Consider the following 16520-nt stretch of genomic DNA (forward strand, 5'->3'; position numbering starts at 1 on the left):
TAGTAGTAGCAGCAGTAGTAGTAGTAACAGTAGCAGTAGTAGTAGTAGTAGTAGTAGTAGTAGTAGTAGTAGTAGTTGTGGTAGTTTTAGAATAGCAGCAGCAGTAGTAGTAACAGTAGTAGTAGTAGTAGTAGTAGTTGTGGTAGTTTTAGAATAGTAGCAGCAGTAGCAGTAGTAGTGGTAGTGGTAGTAGCAGCAGTAGTAGTAGAAGCAGTAGTAGTTGTAGTAGTAGTAGCAGAAGTAGAAGCAGTAGTCGTAGCAGCAGCAGTAGTAGTAGCAGAAGTAGTAGTAGTAGTAGCAGCAGTAGTAGTGGTAGTGGTAGTAGCAGCAGTAGTAGTAGTAGCAGCAGTCGTAGTAGCAGCAGCAGTAGTAGTGGTATTAGCAGAAGTAGCAGCAGTAGTCGTTGCAGCAATAGTAGTAGTAGCAGAAGTAGTAGTAGCAGTCGCAGTAGTAGTGGAGTAGCAGTAGTAGTAGTAGTAGTAGTAGTAGTTGTAATAGTCGTCGTAGTAGTAATATTAGTCATAGTAGTAATAGTATAGTAGTTTTCGGCGTAATAGTTTGTAGAGTTTATAGTCAGACTATGGAGTGACAAAGGTGGATCGAGGTTTTGTATTCACCCATGTTTGTCTCTGTCAGCATGACATTTCAAATCATGGACGGATTCGGACGAATTTTGGTGGACAGGTTGGGTGTGTGACAAGCACAAGTCGATTGGATTTTGGTTCAGGTCCGAATCCAGATCCGACCTATCAGTGGAGTACAAAACGTAACCTGTTCTACCTGGCGGAGGTGTGCTCCCTACCGATTGTCGTCCTAGTTTTAACAAAATGTTTCCATCGGTTGTTCGTTTTGCATTAATAAAATCGGGAATAATCCCTTTTCCAAGTTTTTATTGAACCTGGTGAAGTTCTTCAAAACACAATAATTTCTCCATCTCGGTGTCCATTCAGATTGGACACAATCGTCTAAATCTTTAAGGGAACCAGAGGTTTGTCGAAAGTTATTTCCTGCGCTCAGATCGACAAAATCAGATCAATAAGTCTGTAGCCCGAACACACAAGTTAAAAGGATGATCGTTCGGTCGGAAGGGTTTTGTCGTTCTTGGAGGAATGTGGAAAGAAAATGTTTGGCTAATTTGATCGTTTATCCCAAACCTCGAAGTTAATTTGATGCGACCCCATCAAAAGTCATCATCACAATCTAATTGGAAAATGATATTTCGTCGAAAGCAAATCCCATGAGGACGAATAAGGAAGACTCTGGAAGGTGCTCTGGGTCACAATAACGAGCATCAACGCGATGCAAAATCCGTTGCATATGCATCCCTGAAGTGCTTAAGGAATTGCATCATCGCTCCAACTGCAAAGGAGCCTCGAGGGAATGCTTAATTTAATCCGACCTGGCGTCCGCACACAACCTGGATCCAGTTTATCGGGATGCGAGGGAATGTCACTTATTGGGAGTTCCTTTGGGAAGACCGAGAAGGTTGCTCCGTGGTCGTCCGTTTAAGACCGCTGTAGATCTCGGATCGGACGCGTTCGTACGTTCCGTGCGTGCACCTGCTGCCACCGCGGGGGTTAAAACGTCGCGATGCCCCACACTTAGTGTACGAGGGTAGAGCTCGGTACGCGCTCCGCTCCTCCTCCAGCTGTCTTTCCCACGTCTCGTCCCGAGGCTGCGCATCGTCTCCGCGAGTCCACGCACGACCCACCGGGCGATGATCTCGGCGTCCGATTCCGGCGGCGACACCTGCTCTGGTAGGTGTTGGGAGCACCGGTGCCCGGGCTCGGGTGGTCCGACGAAGGGGATGGGGTTCGGGTTTGCTCGTGCTTGCATCGCTATGGTAACCGTACGAGCCGTGCTTGGTAAGTGAACACCTGCCTTGAGCAACCGGCGGAGAGGACAACTGTGCCCCCTGAGTTTCCCCCACGATATGAACAAAAGTGGGGACATGTTCACCATGGTTCCATCACTGTCGTGAGTGCGTTGTGCAATTATTATACTTCTGCCATATTTATATGTACACAAGTTCTACTTGCATTTTACTGTCTGTTTCTCGATTTTATTATTTATTTAAGCAGATAATAATAATAATAATAATAATAATAATAATAATTAATAACTACATTATTTTACACTCATCTTTCACTCATCCTTTAGCACTCATCTTTCACTCATCTTTTAGCACTCATCTTTCACTCATCTTTTAGCACTCATCTTTTAGCACTCATCTTTCACTCATCCTTTAGCACTCATCTTTCACTCATCTTTTAGCACTCATCTTTTAGCACTCATCTTTTAGCACTCATCTTTTAGCACTCATCTTTCACTCATCCTTTAGCACTCATCTTTCACTCATCTTTTAGCACTCATCTTTCACTCATCTTTTAGCACTCATCTTTCACTCATATTTTAGCACTCATCTTTTAGCACTCATATTTTAGCACTCATCTTTCACTCATCTTTTAGCACTCATCTTTTAGCACTCATCTTTCACTCATCTTTTAGCACTCATCTCTCCCTCATCTTTTAGCACTTATCTTTCCCTCAGCTTTTAGCACTCATGAGCTCTCATCCTTTGTTAATTTTGAGGTGCACATATATATTTAACAAAAAATTAACAAGATTTTTTTTCTCGAATATTAGAATAACTATAATCACGTGGATGTGCATTACAAAGCCAGTATGTGCACCTAAATATCCCTCATCTCAACACCTTCTTAAATGACTCTGAGAGGTCCTTTATTTTCTGATGCACCTGTCCAGGTCTCTTTCATATGCATGGGTTGCTGCCAGATCACCCCCCCCCCCCCCCTTACCATCCCACCCCACCTCCACCCACATCCCCTCATTTCCCAAAATGGCACAAATGTCATTTCCATACTGAAAGGAATTTTCAGAAATAAAACTTACGCATGTTCCTCCCAGCAAGTGCTGCAGTGGAACGCGGGTGGCTTCATGGCTCCGTAGCATTTGAGGTGGATATTTGGATATAATCGTACAAAGGACAACATTCCTGGTCAGTGTTTGAAGAGTGTGCACACCATGCTGATGATCACCAGTGAGCCCGAAACGCGTCCGTGGATTGATGTCTTTCCCAAAAGGGGCTGGCAATGGCCACAAAGGCATTATAAGTCTTCAAGCTGACACACTGTGGCTCGCGCTCTAACAGCTGACACTGCACTTACCAGTAGGTGGCTCCATGCCTTTCACAGATTGAAACTAAGCTCGAGTTTGTGTATGTTTGTGCCATATGTACACACAGTCAGGAGCCATATAGGACATAATTAATTCCTTCTTTCCAGATAAGTGATGGCAGCAAAATTAACAAAAGATGAGTGGGGAGATTGCTAACAAATGTCCAAATGTCATTTCATGTCTACGTGGAATCGAAAAATGCCTGCAAATTATAAGGCACAACGTTTCTTCTTCTTCGTCCAATAAAGTGCCTTCAAAATTTTACTGTAATTTCCTCGATCATTGGTAATATCGCATGATAACAAAGTAATAAATAAATTATTTTCACGATCAGGAAGTATTGTAGTCTTTAACATATGAATATATATTTTTTACCTTACACTATATATATACCGGTATATATATATACACACACACACACACACACACATATATATATATATATATATTCATATATATATATATATATATATATATATATATATATATATTGCTACGGTTTTGAGATTGGCACATATTGATCATTAAAGGTTAAAGGGTTGCCCCCCATAGTTAGTCCACGAGCAACACGTAGGCCACCTTAGAGTATTAGTTATGTCATAGTATGTGTAAGTATAGGCCATTTCCACTCGTAATATCTGTGTTGTGTAAAGACATGAGTTTAGGCCCCTTCATTTTGCGTCCACACTCCAAGTTCCACCTCCATGGGCATAATTGATCCCGCGCCCCATTTGGCTGATCCCTCAATTTGTTACGCTTTGGCTGCCAGCAGCACTCGCTGCCCTTTGTTCGCTCGCTAGTCAAGTAACACGAGGTAGGCCTGAGAAGAGGGAGGAGCGCGGGGTCGGGGTGGGGCGGCGTCAAGGCAGCGCGTCAGAGGTGATGACGGTAAGGGCCACCAGCCAACCAGGGCTCTAAAGGCATGGCGTGATAGGGAGTGGTAAAGCGCGTCTGGCAAGTGCTAGAAGGTTCGCGGGGCGTGCCTATAAAAGTCTTGGCACAAAGCCCTTAGAGAGGACTGCCCTTGAGAGGACTTACAAACAGGACTCATTGGGAAAGGGCGTGATAAAAGGACTGATGCACAGAACTTCGTTGTACAAGAGGACTTGCTACAAAAGGACTTGCTTGAAGGAATTGCGCATTGTAAGGACTCGCAGAGAAGAGGGCTGGAAGGACTTTTATGGCGAGTGCATTGAGAGCACTTCATTGTGTCAGCGCTTCAAGGCTTTGAACTGTATTCGCCTATTACGTATGCAGCCACGCGAGTGAACGCCGCCATAGCCACCAGTGTTAACCGCCAGAGCCCAGACCCTAATATTCGCCCCGTATTATCCCATGTGCGCCAACCGACACGCGGAGAGCTCCTGCCTGCTACAGGATCCATCTTCGCGGTACGAGCTGGGGACCAGAGAGAGCTGACCATCCGTGGATGTGCCATCCATCCCTGGACATGCTGACCTTCATCTGCAATCCCCGTGTGAGTGTGCCTGTGTGTGAGACGGGCCCGTTTGTCCTGGGAGTAAGTTAAGACTGTTCTTAAGGATTGCCCTGTGTCTCTGCTTCTTCTCATCATTGTAAATAGTGTAAATAAATCGTGTTCTTCCTTTCTTCCCAATTCGACCGCTTCTGTGATTTCTCCATTGGCTAAGCGTGGTATGAGTAAGATCGCTAGAACCGGGTTCACCAAATAAATGGCACGGATCGCGTGTATGCACCGCTCGGCGTCTCAGCATGCGTGATTCGTGTGGGGCTTATTTCCTCGTTTCTGGGCAGCGCAAGTAATTAGGTAATAGTGATTGTAGTCATACAACCCTACTTCGCGCTGTCCAGGAAGGACGTCATAGGTCCCGGGTCCCGTCGGCCAGTCAAAGACAAGGGGACTAACCCCCCCCCCTCCCCTTGGTAAGGGGAGAAGGCCAGCGCCGAGATCCACAACATTTGGTGTCAGGAGTTTGGATTAGGACCCGAAGTGCGCTTAACGGACTCGAAAATTACGAGTGACCGAAATTTAGTTTTGTAACATCCAAATTAAATTCGTGCCATGGCTAGCCAGGACGGTCGGATGCCGGTGGGGGTAGAGGAGGAGAAATATGAGGGAGAAGAATTGATGACCCAGGACCCCCGGGAAGAATGGGAAGAAGAGGACATTGATGAGAGGCCGGCCGTAGGGGTAGAAAATGGTGGCGCCTCGCACATGGCCGCGGCAGCCAAGCCCGCGATGCCAGAGTACATGCGATTATTTATGGTCCAGATAATGGCAAAATTGGATACCCAAAGTGACAAATCCACACGGGAAATAAAAGAGTTGGAAAACAAAATGGGTGGCCAATTAAAAAAATTGGGGGACAAATCTACCCGGGAAATAAAAGGGTTGGATAACAAGATGGGGGATGAATTAGAAGAGGTAAAAAGCGGGTTGGAAAGCAAAATGGACACCCGAGGGGAGTTAATAAAAGAGATGGGGAAGGACATAGAGCGCAGGTCGAGCGGGAAAGTCGCATTGGTACGCGACGAGGTAATGCGATTTGAGGAACGCGTGTAAAGCGAGCCTGAGCGAGGCGCAGTTAAAATGACTGGGGTAGAAATTGTGACTCGGGGTGTAGAAAAGCCGACGGCCGCCGAATTGGAAAATTTTCTTTTATGTGCACCGGCGGCCATCGAGCCAGATATAGAAAAAGACATGGGTGTAGTGGAAATTGGGGTTAAAGAGACGGCGGAGTTAGGAAATGTATCACGGGAGGTCGAAATGGAATTTGTGCAAAGTCTGGATTCACATCGTGATGTCGTGCTGCCAAACCCCAATGAGAGTTTGCAGGTGCTGCTGCGGGAAAGGGCTTATTTCCTCGTTTCTGGGCAGCGCAAGTAATTAGGTAATAGTGATTCTAGTCATACAACCCTACTTCGCGCTGTCCGGGAAGGACGTCATAGGTCCCGGGTCCCGTCGGCCAGTCAAAGACAAGGGGACTAACCCCCCCTTGGTAAGGGGAGAAGGCCGGCGCCGAGATCCACAATATATGTATGTATATATATATATATATATATATATATATATATATATATATATATATATATATATATATATATATATATATATATATATATATATATACATTGTGGATATGAGGACTGTATTTTTTTATTGTGTGCTTTATTATTATTATTGTTTATTCTGCGCCTCCTGCCTCCAGTGTTGTGTAAAAGTAAAAAGGGCGTCCCGGTAGTTAATCCATGAAACACCACATTGCAGGACCCGATAAAACCCTTGTTCAGTAGCTTATATCTTATTATGTGTTTTAGAGTAAGGCCTTGTCTTCCATTAGAATAATACTCCATTGCACCGAATCAATTAAGAATAGCTCCCCTTCAATACTTCCATTTCCCAGCCAAACCCTCCATTTGCGGGTAAAGCAGTTCACAAGCGTGGGGTGCACGCCCTCTCATTTCGCTGCTATAGTGAATATGTGCTCCGTGCTCTGTTTGAACAGGAGGGGCGGGGTCGCCCAGGAGAGGCAAGCCCAGGGCGCGCCACGAAGGGCGGGGCTGTTCAGCCCCATGCCCAAATAAGGAAACAAGCCCGTGGCTCGCCACGAGGGGCGTGCCATCGGCGCCATGCCCAAATAAGGAGACAAGCCCGTGGGATTACCATACAAGGTCACGAAACAGAGCACGGGGGAGGAGGGCGGTACCGAAACTGAAGGGGGCGTGTCAGACCCGCGCTGGAGGTTTGGGGAGAAGGGTGCGACGATCGCTGGGACAAGCTACACGAGAGATACGGCAGAGGAGTCCAGCCCCGTTTCAACCAGCCGCGTGAAGCCCTGACGTGGCAGCGAGTGACCCTGCCGGCGTGCGCTGTAAAGCCGAATACCAGGAGCTGCCGGCGTGCGCTGTAAAGCGGGCTTCAAGGAGCTGCCGGCTCCCCGCTTCCCGCACGGAGTGGACCTGCTCGCTGTGCCCTGTGATCCCACCTGCTCATCCTTTCCAGCCATTCCTGCCTGCAAGTTCCCCATTTGCGTACATGAGTTTGTTTTGTTCGTGCTGTCCTGGGTAGTAACTAAGTCTGTATAAGCTAGTAATTTTCACTGTGTCACCTGCGTTTTCATGTCCGCTGAAAATACCCGTGACTGCTCTTTTTGCTTATGTGTGTAAATAATAATAAACCCCGTTACTCTTCTGTACGTCTTCTTCTTCCTCTTTGCATTCGTCGTCTTAGTCTTTTCCACATTGAGTATCTGTGGCGTGATACGGCCAACGTTTGGGTGAATCGGGTTTAGTCGGGGAACAACTGTTCGGTCGCGGAGCCTCCGCTCGGCAAATATAACATCCTTAACCGCGTACCGTAACAATTGGTGTCAGGAGTGTCGGATCGGACCCGAAGCGCGCTTAACGCGCTCAAAATTAAGAGCTGCTGGAAATTTGTGTTGTAAAGCAAAACCCGAATTTTGAAATCGCGCCATGGCTGGTCAAGGCGACGGGATGCCGGTGGGAGAGATAGACGGGGTGGAATCGACCCAGGACCTCAGGGAAATGTATATGGAGGATGTGGTTGAGGGGGTATCAGGCGCACAAAATGGCGCTCTCGCGCACGTGGTTGAGGGGGCCACGGCCGCGGAACCAATGAGCGCGGCCCAAATGCAAGCCTTCATGGCCCAATTCATGGTGGAAATGCAGGAAAAAAACGACAGTATGGAACGAATGAGGGACGAAATGAGGGCTAATAGTCAGCAATTGGGGAACCGGATGGATGCTCAGGGTGAGCGGATAAGGGACGAATTGAGGGCTAATAGTGAGCGATTGGGGGGCGAAATGGGGGGCAAAATCGGCGAAATGGGGGGCAAAATGGGAGAAATGGGGGAACGGCTAGAAGCTAAATTTGAGGGGTTAGACAACGGGATAAAAGAGGTAAAGAATGGGTTAACGGGGGTGGAAAATAGAATGGCTGCCCAGGAGAATCAGTTAGAGGGGGTGAAAAATGGGTTAGAGGAGCTAGAAAATAGGATGGAAGACAAATTGCGGGCAATAGGGGAGCAATCCGCCCGAGAAATTAAACAAATGGGAGAGCAGATAGAGGAGGTAAAAATCGGGGTAGAAACCAAATTGGATGCTCAGAGGGATGAATTGGGACAGATGAGGGCAGCATCTACAAAAGAGAGGGAGGAGATGAAAGAGGAGATACGACGAGGTGTAAGTGAGGAGGTCTCGGGGGTACGCGAGGAGGTAAAGCGAGGTGAAAAGCGTATGGAGAAAGAGGTGAGGAATAATACGGCTAGGTTACAAGGGGGAATAGAGGACCTGACGGAGGAGGTGGAACAGCTGACGGAGGGACAAAAAGAGTTAGTGGAGCAGGTTCAAAGGAACACTGCGGTACTAGGAGGGTTAAAAGCGACACAAAGAGACATCAAGGACGACTTAATAGCGACACAGAGGCAATGTCAGATGGTACGTGAGGGACTGACAACGAGGTTGGAAGAGGTGACAGAAGTAATGGAGACGAAGGACCGAGAGGTGAGGACGCACATAGAGACGGTCAAAATAGCCTTAGAGGACGAACTTGAGGAGACGCACCGGGAAATAAAAGAGGTGAAGCAAAAATTAGAGGAAGTGGAAGAAGAGGTGAGTGAAATTAAGAAGGGACGGACAGAAACTAAGAGGGAGATAAAGGAGGAAGTAATGGAATTGGTACAAGGTCGGTGCTCAAATCATAATGGTGTGCTCACTAACCAAATAAAGAGGTGTGCATGTGGTGAAGGAGGTGCGGCGACGAGGTGCCAAGGTGAGTGGCGATATACGAGGAAATGTATATGATGTGAGGGGAGCTTCATTCGGCTTGGGGGTTGTTGTGGACCCGGGTGTTCGTGAGAGGCCGTTGGTGAAGTGTGCGACAGGTCTGGTGTGCGAAAGAGGAGGTGTGCGAGAATGTCCGACTCTGGGGTGTGTGAGGAAAAAGTGCGCGCCGAGGAGTGAGTGTGCTGTCGAGAGTGAGTCAGTCGTAGCGCGTGTGCGAGGGAGCACATGGAAGCGCGTAGTGAGGAGTGTTACAGAGGATGTAACGGAAGAGTGTACACCTGTGGTGAGTGTTACGGAGGAAGTAACGGGAGAGTGTGCGCAAGAGGATGCACGAGAAAGGTGTGTAACGGACGGGTGCATGGGGAAAGAGTGCGCTGTCAAAAGTAAGAAAGAATGCACACCTGTGGTGAGTGTTACAGAGGATGTAACGGGAGAGTGTGCACGAGAAAGGTGTGTAACGGACAGGTGCATGAGGAAAGAGTGCGCTGTCGAGAGTAAGGGTGGGTGCGCTGTCAAGAGTGGTGGTGAAAGTAGTGAGAGTGACACGGAGCGTGAGTTGGTTGTGACAGGTGAGAGAGGAAGTACACCTGGAATGGAAGGAAGCACACCTGGAATGGTAGAGCGTGTGTGGGAATGCACGCTGGAATTGGTAGTGAGACACGTGGTTGGGTGTGCGAGTGAGAGCACACCTGTGGTTGTCACAGAGGAGGTGACCGAGGAGGGGGCGCGAAGAGGTGTGTTGGTGAGGTGTGCGAACGACGAATGTGTGCCAAGGTGTTCGGTGGTCAGATGTGTGACCAAGTCTGTGAGCGGAATGAGTGTACCTGGGTGTGTAAGAGAAGGTGCAATGACGAGGAGCATGGGAACAGCTGGATGTATGAGCAAGGAACGGGCTGCGGGGTGTAAGCATGCAGGTGAGGCATCGACGGTAACCGGGTTAGCGGTTAGAATAACATATAGCCGAATCGGGCCCTCGGTGCGCGTCGGGCAGCTTCGCGTACCGCGAGGACCAAATGGGGATCCGAACCACGGCGGGTTCGAAAGGACCGCCGTACGCGATCCACGCTGGGCATCGCTTTGAACGGCCGCGTCCGTGGTCCACTAGGCGGAGCGGGCAGCCCGATAGGAAGGGTCGTCATGGCGACCCCTTTTTGTTGAGACGTTCCGGCAGGTCGAGATCGGGCCATTGGACGGCTCTGTGCCGAGATGGTGCGTGGGATCTCGGCCCGGGTAAGCGTCCTTCCCTGCACCGAATGCGGGACGTATCCAGCCGCCGGCACCAAACAACCCGCATTCATTGCTCGGCTTTACGAAGCCGGGCTGTGGAAGTGAATTGGCGCACCGAGAGGCATTAGTAAGTAGACTGTAATGATGAGGATAGTGGTCTGGACCCGAAATTAGAAAAACAAAATTTGATGATTGGCAAAGGATTGGCAGAGTGATGATTGGTAATGGTACAGTGATTGGCAGATGATTGGCAAAAATTTTGATTTGTGGAAATTGGACGAGCAAAATTTATAGTAAGAGATGCCCCGATGTGATGGGATGGCCAATCCACCATCCCTCACAGCAGGGGGGCAAAGGAGCACTAGATTATGGGGTTTGGCAGTGAAAACTAGCCCGGGAGGGTTTGGATAATGTGTAGGGATCTAGCGAAGATGACATTAGGTAACGTTAAGATTAGTTAGTGACAAGGATACCTGTAGTGGGGACGCAGGTAGATTAGAGTGGATGATAATGACGAGGGAGCGCAATAATGTAAAGGGGCGACTGGGAAGCGCAAGTTTCAGAGGGGAGTAGTTAGAAGAGATGATGCCGTGTGTGTGAGGATTGAAAGTGTATTGAGCAGGGTATGAGTAACTGATTGTGATTGTGAGTTGTAGTGTGATTGCACAGGTGTGCAACTGAACAGGTGGATGGAGCAGTGTTTGAGTGATGGTGATGGTGATGTGTGTTGTGTTGACCAACTGGTCCAGGAAGAGAAGGAGGGTGCAGGTGGCACCAGGTGTGATTGCACAGGTGTGCAACAACAGGTGTGCAACAACAGGTGAATGGAGAATGGTAGTGTGGAATATATGGAGTATTGGAATAGATGGTCGTGGAGTGAGTATGGTGGAAACTATGGAGTGGAGTGGATGGTGCGAAGGTGTGAATGGGGGAAGAGTGGACCCCCATCACGAATACCCAGGGCGGTTAGTGTAACGGTGAGGTAGAGGGTACAGGTAAATTGTGGTTGGATATTGGCATCTGTGGTGCGGGTGGAAGAATGGTGATTGGATGGGTGCATTAGTGTTGTGGAAATGGCTGGGCGTGTAGCCTGTTAGTGTGTGTAGTTGGTTTGGGCACTCCACCACTGTAAGGATGTCGGCCAGGTGAGGCCGCAGGTGGGCTCTGGGAGCCGGTAGAGTTGTTGTGGATGGGGCCCGAGGATCCGGAGGACGGACCCGGGTAGCCCAGTGCCAGAGGGCACCGAGGGGTGACAGAGCCATGAGGGGCCTTCCCCAGTTAGTTAGGTTAGGGTGAGGAGCTAGGTAAGCTCGGGTGGCAACTGCAGTGGTGGAGGTGTGCAGGTGGGTAGACCTGCTGGGAGAGCTACACGTCACAGCCCAGAAATTGTGCAAGGGCACCGGGAGATGAATCGGGGGAGTGAGACCCCAAATTGAGCAGCACCACAGTTTGGTCAATGGGAATTGGTTTTTAGAACCCATAGTGTAAGTTGGCCAATGGATTGGCAGGGAGAGACCCCGGGTAGAGTAAAGTGTATTAAAGTCATTTAGAGGATAGTTAGGATTGAAGTCTCCTCGCACCATCTGCATCCACTCACCTGAGGTGACAGGTACCTCCACACCATGCCAGGTTGGTTTAATTATTTTATTGTGCAAATGTTTTGGATTGTGAGACGCATCATGACGTGGGTGTGACATTGTGCTTGATGTTCCATCTCTCCCTCCTTATGAGGATTGATGATGAATTGGGTGATGGCAAATTTTGAAGTGGAGGGATTGTGAAGACAAATTTGGTATAGGGGAAATATGGGGAAGACGTGACAGTAGTGACGAATTTGTAAATGTGTAGATTTTGTACATATGGGGTAAGGGCAAGGGTAGTGTAGGTGACAGGAGGGTGACGTACAGTAGGGACGAGCTTTCTCACTTCGCCCTCCGTACGCATTTCACCTTGCATTGCCTTATTGATGTGTACCCTTGTGACCTTACCCCTCGCTCATCTGTCTCTCCCCCCCTTTGTCTCCCACATGACCTGTGCGCCATTGGGCGCCGAGGGGAGCGTGCGTGAGTCCGCCATTGTGCGCCCGGAACTCCCAGAACCAGCTGTCTGCATCGATGCACCACATTATGGACCACATGTCTGTGGCCGAGCACCACTTATGGACCCCATGGGTTGGGGCATGGCCCCTCTGCTGGAACCGGCCATGAGGGCCCGAAATCTTGCTGGCGGACCTTGGCCACAGGGCACCGATGCCCCACAGGTGAACCACACTAGTCGGCCCTGTGGGCCATAAATAAAGAAAATAAAAGGGACACGTTGGGTGCATTTTACTTTATTGCAAATAGGCCGCCAGCAAAGGAAAAAGACAACATCTGGAAGAAATAATAATAGCCAGCAGAAGGAGCCGAAGAGCAAGAGACCACCTGCAGGGTTAGGGGTTGTTGGCTTATTTTGATTATTCATGAACACTGATGAACTGTGGTGACTGCACCGATTGGTGCTTGAGGGTGCTTTGGTGCGTTTTTGGGTGCTTTCATGGTGCATTGATGCAGAGCAGACTGTCTCCCCCCCAGAAAGAACAACCACAGGTCCTGGGTTAGTCTTGTAAATAAAAGTAGTGTCAATTGTAAATAATGCTCCCCACCGTCAGTGTGTAGTTTGAAGACCATTCCGCAATTCGGTTAACTGTGGGCGTGAGTCTGTTAGGCAGGGTGCAATGGAGCAGCGGGACACATTTATTTATGTTTTAAAACTGTCGCACTCAGGGTCAGGTTAAAAGTAGAGGGAACTACACCTACGTGTCACACTAAATTAAAGTTGTAGGCCCGGGAAATGCCTAAGAGGAGGAGGGTGCAGTGTTGCGGATATGAGGACTGTATTTTTTTATTGTGTGCTTTATTATTATTATTGTTTATTCTGCGCCTCCTGCCTCCAGTGTTGTGTAAAAGTAAAAAGGGCGTCCCGGTAGTTATTCCATGAAACACCACATTGCAGGACCCGATAAAACCCTTGTTCAGTAGCGTATATCTTATTATGTGTTTTAGAGTAAGGCCTTGTCTTCCATTAGAATAATACTCCATTGCACCGAATCAATTAAGAATAGCTCCCCTTCAATACTTCCATTTCCCAGCCAAACTCTCCATCTGCGGGTAAAGCAGTTCACAAGCGTGGGGTGCGCGCCCTCTCATTTCGCTGCTATAGTGAATATGTGCTCCATGCTCTGTTTGAACAGGAGGGGCGGGGTCGCCCGGGAGAGGCAAGCCCAGGGCGCGCCACGAAGGGCGGGGCTGTTCAGCCCCATGCCCAAATAAGGAAACAAGCCCATGGCTCGCCACGAGGGGCGTGTCATCGGCGCCATGAGGAGACAGGCCGTGGGATTACCATACAAGGTCACGAAACAGAGCACGGGGAGGAGGGCGGGGTACCGAACCTGAAGGGGGCGTGTCAGACCCGCGCTGGAGGTTTGGGGAGAAGGGTGCGACGATCGCTGGGACAAGCTACACGAGAGATACGGCAGAGGAGTCCAGCCCCGTTTCAACCAGCCGCGTGAATCCCTGACGGGGCAGCGAGTGACCCTGCCGGCGTGCGCTGTAAAGCCGAATACCAGGAGCTGCCGCGTGCGCTGTAAAGCGGACTTCAAGGAGCTGCCGGCTCCCCGCTTCCCGCCCGGAGTGGACCTGCTCGCTGTGCCCTGTGATCCCACCTGCTCATCCTTTCCAGCCATTCCTGCCTGCAAGTTCCCATTTGCGTACGTGAGTTTGTTTTGTTCATGCTGTCCTGGGTAGTAACTAAGTCTGTATAAGCTAGTAATTTTCACTGTGTCACCTGCGTTTCATGTCCGCTGTAAATACCCGTGACTGCTCTATTTGCTTATGTGTGTAAATAATAATAAACCCCGTTACTCTCTGTACGTCTTCTTCTTCCTCTTTGCATTCGTCGTCTTAGTCTTTTCCACATTGGAGTATCTGTGGCGCGATACGGCCAACGTTTGGGTGAATCGGGTTTAGTCGTGGACAACTGTTCGGTCGCGGAGCCTCCGCTCGGCAAATACAACATCCTTAACCGCGTACCGTAACAATATATATGTTATGGATTTGAGAATTGGGTTTTTTTATTGTAGTAAAATATCACCCTCCTTCCTCCATTTGGTGTATAAAGGTCAAAGGTCGTGCCCGTAGTTATTCATAAACAATCACGTAGCAAATCATAGATTTCCTCCTTGTTCAGTAGTTATCTCCTTATTATGTGTATTAGATTAAGGCTGTGTCTTCCATTAATTAACACTCCATTGCACCGAATTCAAACGAGGTAGATTCCCTTCACATTCCCCTTTCGTCAATTGCCAACTGCATTGGGTGGTTTGCTGCATTCTGCTGCTGCTGTGGGGTTGTGGTTTTTCGCTGCAAGACTCCATTAGCCACGAGGTCATCTCGGAGCGGAAGGTGGGAGGATTCGGCCAACGCCGGGAACAAGGCGTCGTCTTGCCAACGCTTCCTCTAAGGGTGGGGATCGGTGAGCCCTCGCGACCAATCAGGGCCGAGGCGAGCTCACCGATGGGCGTGTCCTGGAGGCCGGCGGCTTGATCGCCCGAGGCGTTATATAAGCCGCGCGCAAAGCTTTCAAAGAAGAACAAGTTGAATACCCAGGAGTCCTGAGAGTTGCGTCAGAGAACGGCAGGGGGTCCTGAGAGTTGCGTCAGAGAAACGGCAGGAGTCCTGAGAGTTGCGTCAGAGAAACGGCAGAGAGACAGCAAGCCTTTGAGAGAGAGAGAGAACCCCTCACGCAAGGCCTCCACGTCAGATGCGGCACACCACAGCAGCTTGAACCGACGGAGCTTGGGAACCACCGCAGTTTTTGACCACGGCAGCTTTGAGCGGTGACGGCAGTTGCAGCTTCAAAAGGAATCGCCGTACGAGAGACGGTTGAGGAGAGCCGGCGGCTGCCCAACTCGAGCCGTGATCATCCCAACCACCCGGATCCTTCCCGCCATTCGTTCCTGCCATCATTCCCCATGTAGTCTGATTGTTCGTCCGTCTTCTGTGTTGTCCTGGGGTTTAAGTAAGACTGTTAATAGTAAGCTAGAGTTTCACTGTGTCCTTCTGGTCCGTCCTCTTTCTGCATTATTTTATTATCCTTCCTTCTTCTTGGTTTCTTTCATTGTGTAAATAGTAGTAATAAATAATAGTCGTATTTCCAACCTTTTGCCTTCGTCTTCTCTTCTTCACAATCCGTCGTTTTTGTCTTTTCCCATTGAAAACATGTGGCACGATTTGGCCCAACGTTCAAGGATCGGGTCTAGTTTCTGTTAATAGTTCATGCCGCGGTTGCTAAAACCGCTCGGCAATTAACATCTGTCCGCGGTACGAACGGGGCTGTGCCACCTACCTTTCCAGGGGAAGCTGGGCAGTGTCAGGACCACGTCGGTCAGTTATAGAAGAGAGGATTAATCCCCCTCTAAGGGGAACAGAGGTCGACGTTGGGTTCCGCAACAATATATATATATATATATATATATATATATATATATATATATATATATATATATATATATATATATATATATATATATATATATAACAATAGATATATATAACAATAGATATATATATACATATATATATATATATATATATATATATATTTATATATATATATATATATATATACATATATATAATATATATATATATATATATATATATATATATATATATATATATATATTATATATATATATATATATATATACAGACTTGGCATTAATATGGAATTTTGTTTTTTTTCTTGACTTGGGTTTACTTTCTTAACTCAGTATATCAATCTGGTGAGTTCTTTTACACTTGGTGATTTATTTGTTAAAAGAACCATGTCAATGATTGTCTGTCGCAGCAAGAAGTCAACAACAGGATTATATCAAAGGTGGCGTGGCAAAATGTACGGGACAGGTGCATTTGATGATTGGCTTCACAGTCGGGTATACAAGGGTTGTTGCGTTCTGTATTAGTGGAAAACAACTGCTGCACGTCTCCAAAAGTTATTGCCGCTTCCTCTGGAGATGGTCCGTCAACTCGACAATGCTGTTTGTCATGGAGTGGTGGCTTTACGAAATTACGGCATGAAACAGCGTGCTATTGCCCGGCAGTATGGCATCGCTCAAGGTCAGGTGTCAAAGATCCTGAAACGAAATGCTCAGAGGGGTGTCCCTACTCCAATACCGAGGCCAGGACGTCCCCGCAGAACCACAAGGAGGGATGATCGCCAGCTGCACCGGTTAGTCCGCAATGGCAGAACCAAGTCAGCTAATCGGCTTA

General features: G+C 48.3%; 1 protein-coding gene across 2 annotated transcripts in view; it reads left to right on the forward strand.

The window, feature by feature from the left end:
• Positions 1-1614: 1614 nt before the first annotated feature.
• Positions 1615-16520, forward strand: part of GRM3 (glutamate metabotropic receptor 3) — a 129897-nt gene continuing 114991 nt past the window's right edge. Inside the window, exon 1 of one of the 2 annotated variants that reach the window (XM_068114102.2) lies at positions 1615-1757. The gene's annotated coding sequence lies outside the window, so the exon portion shown is untranslated. The remainder of the gene's footprint in view (positions 1758-16520) is intronic. The other variant, XM_068114103.2, reaches the window with a different exon arrangement.

The sequence above is a fragment of the Myxine glutinosa genome, chromosome 4 (assembly GCF_964187855.1).
Source record: "Myxine glutinosa chromosome 4, kmMyxGlut1.1, whole genome shotgun sequence".
In the NCBI taxonomy this organism is placed as follows: Eukaryota; Metazoa; Chordata; class Myxini; order Myxiniformes; family Myxinidae; genus Myxine; species Myxine glutinosa.